This window comes from Symphalangus syndactylus, chromosome 2 (genome assembly GCF_028878055.3).
Source record: "Symphalangus syndactylus isolate Jambi chromosome 2, NHGRI_mSymSyn1-v2.1_pri, whole genome shotgun sequence".
In the NCBI taxonomy this organism is placed as follows: domain Eukaryota; kingdom Metazoa; phylum Chordata; class Mammalia; order Primates; family Hylobatidae; genus Symphalangus; species Symphalangus syndactylus.
This window is the reverse complement of record NC_072424.2, coordinates 42,509,511-42,525,043: the sequence shown is the minus strand read 5'-3', so window position 1 is coordinate 42,525,043 and position 15,533 is coordinate 42,509,511. Positions and strand designations below refer to the sequence as shown.

Sequence of the window (15,533 nt, the reverse complement as noted above, 5' to 3'; positions counted from 1 at the left end):
AATAAACTAATAATGGGAAAATAAAATAAAAATACTTGAGTCATCCAAAAGAAGAAAATAATTAGTAAATTAACTAGTAAACTTTAAGATATGTCAGAGAAAAACATCAGAAGAATAAGATACGAAGAGAATAAAGAAAATATTTAGAAAAGTTTAAGAGGCTAGGGAATAAAATGGAAAGGCATTGCATATTGTATAACATGTTTGTATTGGAGTCCCAGAAAAGGAGGAGCAAGAGAATGGTACAGAAATAATGTTTGAAGACATAATGGCTGAGATTTTCCCAAAACTGAAAAGTGATCTCCAGGCTTAGAGATTTCCACAGTGATTTCGCCTCCTGGTATTCTCCCCTCCTATATAGCTTTCTCCCACATTGCAGAGGGCTAATCTGTATAACCAATAAAAGAGTGCAGAAAGGATGGAGTGTGCTTTCCAAGGCCAGGCATAAAGGATATTTCACCTTCCATCTTGCCCTCTCAGATCACTTTCTCAGAGAAGCTAACTGCCATGTCATGAAGACATTCAGGTAGCCCAGTGGAGAGATCATGTGGCAGGAATTGAGGCCTATTGCCAAAAAACAGTACTAACTTGGCAGCCAATTGAGTAAGCTATGTTGGAAGCAGATCTTCCAGGCCCAGTCAAACTTTCAGATAACTGCATTCTTAGCTGTCTTCTGGTATTTAACCTTAAGAGAGACCCTGAGTCGCGCTCGCTTCAGCAGCACATATACTAAAACTTGGAATGATACAGAGAAGATTAGCATGGCCCCTGCGCAAGGATGACACGCAAATTCGTGAAGTGTTCCATATTTTTTGTATGTGCTATTCAGTTGTGAACTGGTGGGCTGTATGTAACAGCTGACCAACATGTGAAGATACTGGTACTTGATAGCCTCTTAAGGAAAATTTGCTTCCAAATTTTAAGCTGGAAAGTCACTGGAATAACTTTTAAAAATAATTACAATACATGGCTTTTTAAAATTTCATTACGTATGTTAAGAATTGTGTACAAATTGAAATGTCTGTACTGATCCTCAACCAATAAAATCTCAATTATGAAAATAAAAAAAAAGAGAGAGACCCTGAGTCACAGCCATGATCATTAAGCCACTCCCAGGTTTTTCACCCTAAATAAACTGTAGGAGATAGTAACTGTTGATTGTCTTATGCCACTAAGTCTGGACTAATTTGCATGCAGTGACAAATAACAAATACAGATTTTTGAGGCCTGGAGTTGGAGTGCTTCTGTAACAAAAACGTAAAATGTAATGGCTTTGGAACTAGGCAGTATATGGAACACAAAATGGTGAAAACCTTGAAGAGCCTTTAGGTGTTTGTTAGTAGAAACCTAATGGCATTTTAGGAGACTGCAGGTGAGGACTTAAAATGAAAGGGAGGTAAATTTTGCTGAATATTGGAGGAAAGGAAATCTTCCTTATGTAAAAACAAAGTTTAGCAAAACTAGTACCTGCAGTAACATGGAAAGTAGCAAACATACCAGATGAGCTACGTGATCTAGCTAAAAAGAATTTTCAGGCAAAGTATTGTGTGCCTCATTGATTCTTCATTTTGCTTATAGTAAAATGTGAAAGGTGAGAATAAGCAAAAAACAGAACTATTTTTAAAAAGTTGAGTGAGGGAAGCCAGAAGTCATTGGATTTGAACATTCTCAGCCTCTCCAAATGACACAGAATGTTGAAATTAACAAATGCCTTCCAGACAGAGGTCAAATTTAAGGCACTTTGAGAAAAACCTGGTCTAACAGATGAAACTGAGAGTGTGCCTGTAAAATCCTTTTAAAGATCTCAGAAGGATCCAAGGTGATGCTTTAGATACTTTTAATCAGATAATAAAGGTTATGTGACTCTTAGGTGTGCTGTCCCCAGCAGCATCAGTGGAAGCCCAGTGTAGAAAAGGGATCACTTCAATGAGATTTGTGGATGTGGCTTTTGCTTAGTAGAGTAAATCCAAGAACTTTCACGGAATATCCACAAAGTTTTAAAGATACTTATATTGGTGGAAACACCACTAGCTTGGACTTAATGGGCCAGAAATAGCAAAAAGGAAAATAAGTCCTTGGATTTGGAAACATTTATAGGCATGAAATAGGCCAAGAAAATCATGCAACCAAAACCAATGATAGTGTTTTCTGAAAAAGGAAGAATAACTCAAAGAAAAGAATCAAGTGCCCAGATAGTGGAACCAAGAGATATGGAGAATTGTTCCTGTGCAGGATTAGCAGTGAATTCCGATCAAGGACTTTAAAAATTTGTCCAGGTGAATTTCAGAATTGCTGTGGACTGTGTGTTGTACTCATTCCCCCATCCTTTTAAACAGGGGCATCTATAACAGTTATCCTTTGCCTGTGCCACCATACTGTTTGACATGGGAGACACTAATAACTTGTCACTTTAGTTCACATGCCTTCAGATTGAAAGGAATAATACTTGAGCTTTTATGAAAGAACTACACCCAAGAAGAATTACCCATATCTGGACCCGACATAAAGTTTTGTACTTTGAGCTCGTGCTGTAATGGATTAAAACTTTTGAGGGTGACTATTTTTTCATATGAGAGGGACATGAATAATTGGGTTAGAGAAGGTGGAATGTGGTAGCTACCCACCAAGATGACCTTCAGTGATTTTTGTTTCTTGGTATTAAACTCTTGGGTAGTCCCCTCTCATTCCGAATACAGTTGGCCTCTGTAACTGATACTTCTGAGACAATATAATAAAAGACAATGTGGCTTCCATCTTGTGTTCTTTTAGATCACTTGCTTTGGTAGAAATCAACTGCCATGCTAGGAGTATACTCAACCAGCCCAATGGAGAAGTCCATGTGACATTGCATTGAGACCACCTGCTAATAGTCAGCACTGATTTGCCATGCATGTAATCAGACACCCTGGAAGTGGATCTTCAAACTTAGTCAAGCCTTTAAATGACTGCAGTCTTAGCAAGCATCTTGACTGCTATCTCATAGACTCTGTATCAGAAACACCTAGCTAAGCTGCTTCTAGGTCCCTCCAACATAAATGCTATGAGATAATAAATGTATTTTTATTTTTTTAAGAGACAGAGTATATGTTGCCCAGGCTGGCCTTGAACTCCTAGGCTCAGCAATCTTCCTGCCCCAGCCTCCTGAGCAGCTGGGTCTACAGGCATACATCATAGTGCCCAGCTTGATAATAAATGTTTATCGGTTTTACCTGCTAAGCTTTGAAGGTAATTTTTAAATGCAGCTATAGATAGCTAATAACATAATTTTTTTCCAAAACCAAGAGGGTTTTTCCCCGAAAAACAACATGAAGGATAAATATATGAAATGACATAAGAACCAAACTGCTAAAATCAAAGACAGGGAAATTTTTAAAAGCAAAATTCTGTTCATATAAAGATAAAAAACACATACTACCTTCAACAGAACAAAAATTGAATAGATAGCTGTGACTCCTCAACAGAGACAATGAAAGTCAGAGGCACCATAAAGTTATCTTCAATGTGGTACAAGAGAATAACTGCCAACCTAGAATTCCATAACAAACGAAACTATCTTTCAGTAATGAAGGTGAAATAAGTACATTTTCAAGAAAACAAAAACAAAAAGCTTTATCACCAGCAAACCCACACTAAAAGATCAAGTGTTTCCCCCTCACCCCGGCAAGCAGAAGAGAAAGGATCCCAGATGGAAGCTTGGAGTTGCAAGATATTAGGAAAGCATGTAGAAGTAAATCTGAATCAATTATGCAATTATGTCTATGTAAAGCAGTAATAACCGTCTATTGGGGCTTATGATAGAGAGAAAATTAAAATTTATGAACAATAGCACATAAACTAGGAAAGATGGGATTAAACTGAGTTAAAATATTCTCTTCATTGACAAGAAAAAAGAAAAAGTACTGATATACATTAGACATTAATAAGCCATGGGTAAATAATATAAACTATAATAAAGCACTTAAGTAAAGAATAGATTACTACAAAACTGATAAAAGGAATAATAAAATATCCAATCAATCCAAAAGAAGAAAAGGAGAAAAATGATTGTGGAAGAGGTAGAAAAAACAAAAAAATAGATAGTAGATTTAAGTTCACATATATCCCTACCTAATTATATTAAGTATAAATGACTGTATTGTCCAGCTAGGAGCAAATCATTTTCTTAGGAAGAGAAACTATGATCTGCTGTTTGTAAGAGACAAACTTTAATGAAAGAAAAGCTTAAAGATAAAAGGTCATGTCATGTAAACACTAACTTAAAGAGACCTGGTATAGATACATATCACTCTCAGATAAAGTAAAATTCAAGAAAAAAATGTCTGACTAGAAATGCAGTCCTATTTCATAAAGATAAAACTAATTTATCAGGAAGATACAATAATTTTAAAATTATATGTGCATAAATAACATTGTCTCAAAACACATAAAGCAAAATAACAGAACAACAAGGAAAAAGAGACACATCAACAATCATACTGGGAGTTTTAAAGATACTTCTCTCAGTAAGTGAAAAAATAAACAGACAAAAAAATTTTGAAAACCAATGAAGATATAGGAGTAAAAACAATGATTTAAATGCACCTAAGAGACATGCACAGAACACTACACCCATTACCATGGAATACACATTCTTTTCAAGAGCACATGGAACATTTATAAATATTGACCGTATCCAAGGCTATAAAACAAATCTCAATACAGTTCAAATAATTGAAATTGTGGAATACATGTTTCCTGATCACAAGGGAACTGAGTTTGAGATCAATACAAAAACAACACACAGAAGTAAACAGTAGAAGAGAAAAAGGAAAGAAACAGCATGTGTTTAGAAATTAAACCATACATGTCAAAATAGCCCATGGATTAAAAAGAAATCACGACGGAAATTTAAAAATAGCTTGAATTCAATGTTAATTAAAATACTGAAAATCAAAAACTGTAGGATATAGCTAAAGTAGTGTTGGAGGGAAATTTATAACTTTGCATGCATAAGAAAGGAGAGTGACTGAAATCAGTTAGAGATTCCTCTCAAGAAGCTAGGTACAGAGTAACAAATTAAACCAAAGGATATACAAAGAATAAATAATATAAATAGCAGCAGTGAATAAAACAGAAAACAAATATTAAATATAGAAGATCAACTTGCCCAAAAGCTTGGTTCTTTAAAATCACTTAAAAAAAAAAAAGAAAAGGAAAAATCTCTGGGATAATGATTTTGAAAGACAGAGAAATCACAAATAATATCAGCAATGTATAAGGGGATATCAAAACATATCCTACAGATGGGAAAATGATTAAATTGTATTGTCAGTAAATTTGCCATTTAAGAAAAACTAGACAAAATCTAGGAAAATATAACAATAAAATAGATACAAGAAGAAATAGCTGGTCCTGGGATGGAACGTTTTTTTTTTTTTTTTTAAAAAAAAAAAAAAAGAGAAGAAACAGACAGAATAAATGTACGCAAAATGTGTTTGTAACTCAAGGATGTCACCGTTGACACACCATTGACACACACTTTGTTTTGAAGATTGCATTTTTTAAAAATCATCAAATATTACTTCATTTTTTACCTTTCATTTTAAATAAACTTTTATCCATTTTGGGGTAGTGCTTCAGTATTTTTAATGCGTTGTTTTTAGTTATTGCTTTAAAAATTTTATTTGAGTGATAGACATGTTTAAAAATGTGTTTTGCATGCTGTTTTATATGTTTTTAAGTTATGTTTGAAATGTACTTAATATTTAGCTTTTCTATTTTAAAAATTTTATTAATCTTGGAAATTTTAAAGAAAATACCCATCTTCACTCATATTTCAATACTATATGAAATAAGACCCAACTCTTTCTATATTGTTATTTTGTCCTAGTTTTACAATCTCTAGTTTGCATGGTGTTGATTCTAGGAAAGGTGTTGAAAAAAAGTGTTCAAGTTTTGTAAATATTCCATTTATCTATTGTCAGCTTAAGTGCAGGAGTATATAAATTAGTTTAAGCTTACTGATTTTGTTGTTGAAATCTTCTATATCCTCACAAATTTTTTAATCTGCTTGCCCTATCAGTTTCTAAAAAAGGTGTATTAAAATCTTCCTCTATGATTGTAGATGTCTCAATTTTTTTCTTTTAATTGTTAGATTTTATTTTATAAATTCAATCTTATGTTGTTAATTATAAGTTGAGGATTATGATACCTTATTCATTAATAGTTCCTTTTATTATTACTATGTAGTGACTATTTTCAATCCTTATTAAAGCTTTTGTCTTTAAATGATATTTTGGACGCATACTAATATTTTTAACCTATTGTAACTGAACCAGACCAATTGGGTTCAACTTTTATGTAACAAAGTTGTGAATTGCTTTTCAGTTGCTATGGACCTCCCAGGTTCAAAGTCATGTAACCTGAGCATGCCCAGATGAACCAAGTGTGCAACCACTGGTGGAACCTAAATGCTCAGACCAAGGAACAGGGACTAAATTAAGAAGCAGACACCACTGACATCATGACTCCCAGCAGCAACTCATTGCAAGATCCAATCGGATCACCCCTCATTATCCTATACTTAAAAAAACCCGACCCAGGCCGGGCTCTGGTGACTCATGCCTGTAATCTCAGCACTTTGGGAAGCCGCGGTGGGTGGATCGCTGGAACCCTGGAGTTCTAGACCAGCCTGGACAATGTGGCGAAACCCGGCTCTACAAAAAAATACAAAAATTAGCCGGGCGTGGTGGCATGCTCCTGTAATCCCAGCTACTTGGGAGTGGCACTTCAGCCTGGGCGCCAGAGCGAGACCCCGTCTGAAGAACAACAACAAAACAAAAAACAAAACAAAACAAAACAAAAATCTGGCCCAACCCCCAGCTTGGGGAAACAGGTTTGAGTGTTTCCTCCTCCCGTCTACTTGCCAGTCCAGTCACAATAACCCTTTCACGTTGCAAAAACCTGGTGCTTCCGTGTTTGGCTTTGTGTTGCACAGGCAAACTAGCCCGGTTTGGTTTGGTAACACCGTCTTCCATTAGTTTAATATTTTCTTGGTGTATCTACCTAACTTTTACTTTCAAACTTTATAGTGTTATTTTCTCTTGTAAGCAACACAGTGATGGAATTTGTTTTTGAGATATATTCTGAGGATCTATCTGTCTCAATATGTAAGCTTACTGTTAAAATGATTGATGAACTTATGTTTATCATAATATTTACATTTACATTTTCTGTTTACCATCTTTTATCACTGTGTCTTTATTTTTTCCTTCCTTAGATTGGATTGAAAAACAAAATGTATTGCCTTTTGATTCCTCTCTTGGCTTAGAAGCTATAGAATATATTTCTGTTCTTTTAACAGGAACCCTTAATATTTGATGTACATAACTACATATAAATTTTTCTAACAATGTCTGTAATTACTCAATTTTTATTTTATTATTTTATTTTTTTTGAGACAGAGTCTCGCTCTGTTGCCCAGGCTGGAATACAGTGGCTTGATCTCGGCTCACTGCAACCTCTGCCTCCTGGGTTCAAGTGATTCTACTGCCTCAGCTTCCTGAGTAGCTGGGATTACAGGTGTGTGCCACCACACCTGGCTAATTTTTGTATTTTCAGTAGAGACGGGGTTTCACCATGTGGGCCAGGCTGGTTGAAATCCTAACCTCAAGTAATGTGCCCGCCTCGGCTTCCCTAAGTGCTGGGATTACAGGCATGAGCCACCACGCCCAGCTTGTGATTACCCAATATTTCTATCTTTCTTCTGAATACCACATGACTTTTATCCATTGAGCATCAAGACCAACTCCAAACCTTGTAATTGTTGCATAGCATTTTAGCTTCAACTTTTCTCGAAGATTAGAAAATGTTTTCTTGAAGAGTCCATTAATTGTCTCACATATTTTGTAAGTTTCAGAACTCAACATTTTTGCTATATTTTATACTTTTCCTCTTGATTTACTTACCTTCTGGCTGAAGTTCATTATTTAATATTCCTTTGCAGAGAATATTTGGAGGTAAATTTACTTAATCTTTAAATGATGGCAAATATCTTTAAAATTGCCCTTATAACAATAGTTCAGCTAGGTATGAAATCCTATATACAGTCATCTTCTCTCACCACTTAAAAAAAATTATGATGTTGTCTTATAATATCTATGAGGTATTGAAAAATTCTGTTTTTAGTCTAATTCTTTTGTATTTAATCTGTCTTTTCTTGCTGGTGACTTAAAAAAGAATTCTCTTCACTTTTTTTATTTTTGTAATTTTACTATGGTGTGTCCAGGTATGTTTTTATTTATCCTACCCAGTGCTTGTAGCACATTTTCAAACGGGGATTCTTTTCTTTTTATGTTCTTTTTTTAATTTTTTATTCTTTCTTTAATTTTTAATTTTTGTGGTTACATAGTACATGTATATATTTTGATACAGGCATGCAATTCATAATTACATCATGGAAATTGGGGTGTCCATCTCCTCAAGCATTTTCCTTTGTGTTACAACCAATCCAATTATACTCTTTTAGTTATTTTAAAATGTACAGTTAAGTTATTATTGACTACAGTCCTCCTGTTGTGCTATCAAATACTAGGTCTTCTTCATTCTTTCTCACAATTTTTTTTTGTACCCATTAACTATCCCCACCTCCCTGCCATCCCTGCCATCCACCCCAGAGGAATCTTGTGTTTTCTCCAATTCAGAAACATGCTTAGCCTTTATCTCTTCCAATACTGCTTTTCTTCCATTAACACACTTGCATGCACTCCTATAACAGGTGTATGTTGAAAACACTGAATCTATTCTCCATGTCTATTAAAAGCTCTTTCATGTGTTTCAATGTGTTTGTTTTTCCTTACTGCATTTCAGAGAAATTCCTCAGGGCTATTTTCACATTGATTCTCTTTATTATAACCACTGTAGGCTTTATTCCATCTGTTAACTTATAATATTTCAATGGCTATATTTTTTTATTTCCAAGATTTCTAATTATAATTCTAATACATTCTGTTAAAATATCACTCTACTTGTGCTTCATTTCTGCCTGCTTATTAATTCATTGCTTGCTGTTTTTAATAACATAATTTTTTTATTTACCTTTTTGTAAGACAGTTTAGTTTCTTCTGGAGTGAACTTACATTCTAAAGTTTGATTTATTGGCTACTTTCATAGCATTAGATTACTTTATGGGGTCTGGAGTTAAATTTGCAGAGTCAATTTGAGTAGGAAGTTTATCCTTCCTTCCTTTCTTCCTACCTTCCTCTCTCTTTCTTTCTTTCTCTTTCTTCTTTTCTTTCTTTCTTTTTTTTTTTTTTTTTGTGACAGAGTCTCGCTCTGTTGCCCAGGTTGGAGTGCAGTGACGCCATCTCGGTTCACTGCAACCTCTGCCTCCAGGGTTCAAGCAATTCTCCATCTCAGCCTCCTGAGTAGCTGGGATTACAGGCGCCCGCCACCACGCCCGGCTAATTTTTTTGTATTTTTAGTAGAGATGAGGTTTCACCATCTTGGCTAGGCTGGTCTTGAACTCCTGACCTTGTGATCCGCCTGCCTCGGCCTCCCAAAGTGCTGGGATTACAGGCGTGAGCCACCCCGCCCGGGCATTCTTTCTTTCTTTCTCTCTCTCACTCTTGCTCTTGCTGTCTGCTCACTCTTCCTCATTTAATTATTTTTAAGTTGTCTTTCTTAGCCTACCCCAGTCCCTCAGGGTGAAACAAGATTTTATATTACAGATGACAGGCCTCTGTTCTAGAGTAAATTGAGGCTAACAGTTCCCTAGAGAGCCAGCAGATAATTTTGTTTTGTTCCTGGTACTTCCTTTTTCTATTATTCTGAGATTTTCTTACACTTTCTCCTGACTTACACTTCCTATTATCTGATTTCTGAGTTTTACTCTTTCTTGATTTACTCCCTGAATTTTAGTGAAGCATTACCTTTTTGGGAAAAAGTGGTAAGTTTTAGAGCATTTCCCTTCCTAAAAATGTCTTGATTCTACTCTTATGTTTAATTTGCCTCAGAATTTAAAGGTATTACTCCATTGTTGTCTAGTTATTTGTGTAATTGTTGAGAAATCTGATTTTATTTTTATTTACAATCTTTTGCATGTGACCTCTCTTTTCTCTCTGTGAGATTTTAGGCTCTTTATATCCTGATGTTCTAAAATCTATAGTGATGTATCTTAGCGTTGTCATTTTGGTGACATTCAGTGTGAAATTCAGTATGGAAAGTGATATTCTCCAGTTCTAGTGCATTTTATTGTATTTGTTTAATAATTTCTTCTCATTTCTCTTCATGGAAAAGAGGGGCTCCTATTACCTGGATGTTAGGTTTTACTTTTTTATGTTTTCTATTAGTTATAGTGAATAATGCTGCTATGAACACAGTATACAAATATCTCCTCAGGATTCTGTTGTTAATTCTTTTAGGTATATACTCAGAAGTGAAATTGCTGGATCATATGGTAATTCTATTTTTACTATTTGCATGAAATGTATTTTTCCATCTTTTCACATTCAACCTATTTGTGTCTTTGAATCTAAAGTGAGTCTTTTGTGGACAGCATTCAGTTGGATCATGTATTTTTATCTATTCTTCCAATTTCTGTCTTTTAATTAGAGAGTTTATATTTAAAGTAATTACTGATAAGAAGGGACTTTGTTATGTCATTTTGCTTTGTTTTCTATATGACTCATAACTTTCTTGTCCCTCGTTTACTGCCTTACAGTTTTCTTTTATCTTTAGTTGACTTTTTATAGTGAAATGTTTTAATTCCCTTCTCATTTCTTTTTGTGTATATTCTATAATTATTTTTGTGGTTACCATGGGGATTATATTTAACATCTTAAAGTTATAACACTCTAATGTGAATTTATACCAGATGAACTTCCAATAGCATACAAAAAGTCTGCTCCTTTACAGCTCCATGTCCACCTCTTTTTATTATTGATGTCACAAAATTACATCTTTATATATTGTGCATCCTATAACATAAAACTAGTCACTGGTTTTTAAAATTCATTAGTGTCTTAAATTATGTAGAAAATGAAATATGGATTTACAAACCAAAGTTATAAGAATACTAGCTTTTAGACCAATAATTGTTTTTTAATTTATTAGTCTCTTAAATCACATAGAAAACAAAAAGTGGAGTTATGCCAGGTGCGGTGACTCACACCTGTAATCCCAGCACTCTGGGAGGCCGAGGCGGGTGGATCAGAAGGTCAAGAGTTCAAGACCAGCCTGGCCAATATGGTGAAACTCCTTCTCTACTAAAAATACAAAAATTAGCCAGGTGTGGTGGTGGGCGCCTGTACTCCCAGCTACTTGGGAGGCTGAGGCAGGAGAATCTCTTGAAGCTGGGAGGCAGAGGTTGCAGTGAGCAGAGATCATGCCACTGTACTCCAGCCTGTGCGATAGAGCGAGACTCGGTCTCAAAAAAAAAAAAAAAAAGTCAAATTACAAGTCACTGTTGGCCTGGTGTGGTGGCTCATGGCTGTAATCCCAGTATTTTAGGAGGCTGAGGCAGGCAGGTAGCTTGAGCCCAGGAATTTGGGACCCGCCTGGGCAACGTGGCGAAACTCCATCTCTATGAAAAATACAAAAAATTAGCCAGGCATGGTGGCACATACCTGCGGTCCCAGCTACTCTGGAGGCTGAGGTGGAAGGATCACCTGAGCCTGAGGTCAAGGTTACAGTGAGCTGAGATCACACCACTGCACTCCAGCCTGGGCCACAGAGCGAGACCCTGGTCTTAAAAAACAAACCAACAAAAAACCAAGTTATTGTTACCATAAAACTAGTTTTAATAATTGCCCATATATTTATCTTCATTAAGAGCTTTATGTTTTCATATAACTTTGAGTTACTGTCTAGTGTCCTTTTATTTCAAACTGTAGGAACTCTCTTTAGCATTTCTTGCAGAGCAATTTTTGTTTTGTTTATTTCTTCCCTGTGATTGTGTCATACTTTCCTATATCTTTGTATGCCTTGTGATTTCTTTGTTGAAAGTTGGCCACTGGAATCTAATAATGTGGCAGCTGGTAGTCAGAGTCCTCCCCATTCCCACAGGGTTTGCTGTTTTTTGTTGTTTGAGTTTTGGTTGTTGTAGGCTGTACTCATGCCAAGCCAAGGATCAACCTAAGGTGTAAACCTAGGGTCTCCTCAGGTGTTTTCTGAGCCTGTGTCTTTTCCTGGGCATGTGCGGTGACTTTCTTACTTCCCCTGGATATGCAGTTGCCTTTGAATGTCCAATCTTTAATGCTTGGCTTCCAAAAGGGCAAAAAGGAAAATGAAGGAGAGGAAAAAGGCGCTGGCCCTTTAAGTCTCCTGGCAGTTGCTTCAGCCTGAGGGGGAGGGACTTGCCTGCCACCTTGGAGGAGGGGTTGGGTGGTGGTGGTGCAACAATGGCTGTCCACCCCTGTGCGGACACTCCTAGGATCAGAAGTAGCAACCAGCAGTCAGAACACAGATCCCCAGTATTTGGAGGATGAGTACTTGCTCCTTATTGCCACCCAAGCCCAGCAAACTGCAGGCAAGGGACTCCAGGAACAAGTGCACAGTTGCCTGGCTGGAGGCTACAGGGTGGGGGATGGTAGCTATTGCGGAGCTAAGAGCAGAAACTGCAATTTACCTTGCAAGCCTTCTATAGATGCCAGAGTTCCAAAATAGTTACATCAGACATATCCTGCCAGTACCACTTGTTGATAGATTCCTGCTGCTTCCTATGTTGCCATCTTCCCAGAATCCTCTCCTAAAAACCTTTCTTCTTAAGTCTTTTGGGTTTGGTTTTGTTTTTTGGAGGGGAAGAAATTTTATCTGTACCCCATAAGTTTTATTAGTGATTTTTTTTTTTTTTAATTAATCTTTCTGTGTCAGTAATTGTATAGGTCCAGTCCTCTTTTTTTTTTTTTTTTGAGATGGAGTCTTGCTCTGTCGCCCAGGCTGGAGTGCAGTGGCGCGATCTCGGCTCACTGCAAGCTCCGCCTCCCGGGTTCACGCCATTCTCCTGCCTCAGCCTCCCAAGTAGCTGGGACTACAGGCGCCCACCACCACGCCCAGCTAATTTTTTGTATTTTTAGTAGAGACGGGGTTTCACTGTGTTAGCCAGGATGGTCTCGATCTCCTGACCTCGTGATCCGCCCGCCTCAGCCTCCCAAAGTGCTGGGATTACAGGCGTGAGCCACCGCGCCCGGCCAGGTCCAGTCCTCTTAACTCCCTTTCCTGTTTATCTAGCAACTGTTTGAATTATTCTGTCAGACTTTAAGCTAGGAGCTGGATGTTGATAGTTTCTATTTTTCAGTTACTCATCTGTCTGAGGAGGTTGGGGAGATGGGTAAAAAAAAAGGGAGTGAGGTAATTTCTGTCTACATAGGGGCACTTTTCATTTAAATCTGTTGAATCTCTGCATTTTGTCCAGAGGGTCAGTTCCTTTTGCCATATCTCTGCTTTCTTGTCTTTAAAGAACATCGGTCATCTTGGTGACAGGATCAGTTAAAGTGAAGACCTATAACTTGTGGACATACGTGAAATGTGGTCTTATATTTCATCTGTAAATATTTCAGCATGTGTCTCTAAATGATAAACTTTGAAGACATAACAACAAATATATTACATCTAAAAATTAACAAAACAATTTAATATAATCAAATATCCTGTTTTCAAATTTCCAATTGTCTCATACATGTCATAAATGTGTTTTTGTCTATTTGCTTGAATCAGAATCCAAGTAACTTCCACACATGATGATTGATTGATTGATATATAATTTAAGTCTCTTTTAATCTATAGGTTTTCTCCTTCCTCTCTTTTTTCTGTGCAACTTTTTGTTTGGTTGAAAAAACAGGTCATTTGTCTTATACAGTTTCACAAAGTTCATAGTTGATTTTGCTCATTGTGTAGTTTAGTATGTTCCTCTGACCTCTGTAATTCCTGTGAATTGGTAATACTACAGGCACTCTTGTTTTCCCATAACGACTGGTTTTCTCCCATTTTTTTGTGATACTGACAGATGTCAAACATTTTTATATGCCAACCAAAAGTTACTCATCCTTCCTCCGTGCTAGTCAGAACTACTATTTTGCTCAGTTGTCAATTTGCCCAGTCCCAGGGTATAAATCATGATTGGTTTGAGTCAATTACAACAATACTGTCTTTTTTTGCCATCAAGTTGTTCTAGAGATGAGTACGTGATTCCATGTTGGCAAATGAAATATAAGAAGTTCATTAGAAAAGGTTTTTCTCTCCAGTAAAATTTGAAAGAGTCTGAGAAGATCTTTTTTTTTTTTTTTTTCTTTTTTTATTTTGCTTTTTCTTACTTCTTCCTGCTTAGTATACTGCTGAGGGAGGATACAATGCCTGGTGCTGTGATAGCTACATGATCTCAATCTGATTCTTGTTTTGTATAAGTGATCTTTTTATCTCTGGAAACTTTTAGAAGTTCCGCTTTGTCTTTGATATTCTTCAATTTCATTACAATGTATCAGGGTTGGGTTTTTTTTCATTATGTCTGTTGCTGGACACCCCATGAACCATCAAACTTTTATTAAAAGTTTTCCTTAAAATGTAATGAGTCATAATAATCTACTTTTACAAGTTCTCAAATGTAATTTATTGGTATTAACATAGTCCATATGGCATTGATCTCACAGAAATAAAATTTATCTTTTAAACCACTTTAGACAAAAAAACAAATTAATCTCCACTAACAAAAAAGAAAAACTCTATACTTTTTTATTCTTTTAAAACTTTAAATAATGAAATGTTCTATGCATATACAAGAGAAATAAAGGAGTATATATAACACATATGTGTACCAGGTTTGTTCTTAAATGTAATTAACAAGTATTCCACTTAATTCTTTTTTCTTTTTCTAAGGACTTGAATTAACTGTACTATCTATTACCTTACCCTCAGGATGGAGAGTCTTAGGAAGAATTTGATGTGATTAGGGGTGGGGAGAGGTACCCTAAAATAGGTAAGACCAATATAGTTTATACAGTTCATTTTAATGTTCTTTATGGTTGAATATAGTATCCATGAAAAGAACTAAGAAAGAGGGACTATATCTTTCATAAAAACTTAATAAAAATGTCTTGGTCATCTAAGAAGCCTGAATTGAGAGGAAACTGTCAGGGATGCCAACCTAAAGAAAAATCTTTCTCATCCTGTGTTACAGTGTCTGAAATTTCATCTTTAGAATTGCTTTGTTGGATCATAAAATCTTTTAAATATTCAAGAAAATTCCATTGAACTGATGGCCCTCCATGAGGAATCACGTCTTATTTATTGCTAGCAGCTTCTGGCACATAATAGGTATTCAAGAAAACGTCTGCTGAATAAATATTAAATAACAAAATTGAAAAGAACATTGAGAAGAATAATACTTAAAGATCAACTAACACTTGTATGATAGATTGCCACAAGTAATTAAGCCCTATCTTTGACCAAGATGTGTAACCACTTTATGCTGTATCACCCAGGCTCTTCGTATCCCCCCTTTTTTTTTTCCCAATTCTGGTTGCACTTGATTATATTGTTGGGGGTAGACAACCTGGGCTTGA

At 36.0% G+C, this 15,533-nt stretch overlaps 1 non-coding gene across 1 annotated transcript; it reads left to right on the top strand.

Moving 5' to 3' along the window:
• Positions 1-705: 705 nt before the first annotated feature.
• On the top strand, positions 706-813 carry LOC129477506 (U6 spliceosomal RNA). Its single transcript, XR_008655712.1, has one exon. It is a non-coding gene; the product is annotated as a U6 spliceosomal RNA (small nuclear RNA).
• The last annotated feature ends 14,720 nt before the right edge of the window (positions 814-15,533 follow it).